Raw genomic sequence first — 1,771 nt, 5'->3', positions numbered from 1 at the left:
TTCCAGATCTTAAGATCTGCGTTGCCTGACTGCTGGCACAGAACCAAAGAGCCGAAGAGCCCTATGCAAAATCGAGTTGTACTTTTATGTACAAATAATTTCTTATTTTACAGATTAAGCATCTCTGAATGATAAAGTGTTTCATTGTTTAAGGCCTGAATATCAACATGGTTTCTTCATGTTCTTGTGGGTTTTTTTTTGGGGGGGGGCTCACAGCAAAAAATCTAGACACACTAAGAATGTTGAATTACCTTCCGGATGGTGGTGGTGGCGGCACACGCCTTTACTCCCAGCACTCAGGAGGCAGAGGCAGGCGGATCTCTTGAGTTCGAGGCCAGCCTGGTCTACAGCGTGAGTTCCAGGACAGCCAGGGCTACACAGAGAAACCCTGTCTTGAAAAAACAAAAAGCAAAGAAAAAAGTATATGAACCATAAGTGTCTTTGGGGTTTGGATGATCCCATATCCACGATCTTTCATAACGTATATGCAGATATTCCACAGTCCAAAAAACATCCCTAATCTCACAGCTTGTTCACGGCTTGCCCTGGAGTTTCCTGTTGCCTGGCCATCTAGAAATGCCTGGCTTCTGTCGTGAGGCCTCTCAGCCCAGCTGGCCAGCTATCCTGTTCTGTAGGCTCTAATCTGCCCCACAGCGTGTTAACAGCGGCTGCTTCCTCTTGCCTCTGCGCTTGCTCTCGGCCTTTCACCCTCCAGCTCACAGTATGCGGGAAGCAAATTAATGTCAGATTGAAGCAGACACAGTTCATATTCTTACAACAACTAGTTTATAAGATTCTATATTTAAAAACTGGCCTCTGAAGTCCACCCAAGAGCCAATAATCAAGGTACCCTGTGTTTGTTGGAGAAAGTTTCAGAGTCAGAAAGGTGGACAGCCCCTGCCCCTCACTGAGGGAGCAGCCAGCTCCTTCCTCCGAAGCCAGCGCTCTGTCCGGAAGCCAGCCTTCTCACTGCGTAGTGAGGATTGGGTGAGCCGACTTCAAGGGCCGCTTTGAGCAGAGTGCACTCAGTGATTTACAGTTAGGCTGCTTCCCTTTTAGGGGATTTCAAGGTGAAGGCCTCCTGACCTTGGATATAAAAAGTATCCTAAACTTAAGGCAAGAGATGAACTTCAGTTGCTTTTCCCCAGGAACTCGTCCATTTCCTTGTTCTGCTTCACTTTTTTGAAGCTGAAAAAGCTTAACTCAGGACACGAAACTACCATATTTAACCTGACTTTAGTAATTCTCAGACACAAGCACTGTTTAGTTGGAAATAGAAAGTTAGTTACAGCTATGGCCTCCTAATTTTCTAATCATGACAGATGTTCCTGGATGCTAAATATAGCCAAATCTCAGGAATTTCCAAGGGACACATTTGTTACAAAATAATGCAGAAAAGCCACAAGGAAAATGAAGGAGTCAACTGTTTCTTTCAAGGGCCTTCATAATGACAGGCACTTCTCTGTAACATCTTTGATCCCAGGTAAATGTCAGGAGCTTCTGTCTAGGCCATGCTCAGGTCACGCCTGCAGTCCAGGCCATGCTCAGGTCATGCCTACAGCCCTTGCTGTCCCTCACTGTTGTCCTGTCTCTCCATTGTGGTGGAAGAGCTGGCATCTAAAGAAAGTGTTCTGAGCTAGTTACTGATCAGGAACATTCTTCCCTTCTAAGAAAGAGCTGGGTGTTCTCTGGCGTCCCGGGCTTTCCCAATGCAGCCTCCTGTAACAGCCCTCCCAACAAGCTGTGTACTGTCTGTAGGTACTAGTCAGCC

This window comes from Meriones unguiculatus, chromosome 11 (genome assembly GCF_030254825.1).
Source record: "Meriones unguiculatus strain TT.TT164.6M chromosome 11, Bangor_MerUng_6.1, whole genome shotgun sequence".
NCBI lineage: Eukaryota > Metazoa > Chordata > Mammalia > Rodentia > Muridae > Meriones > Meriones unguiculatus.
This window is presented reverse-complemented; position numbering follows the sequence as displayed.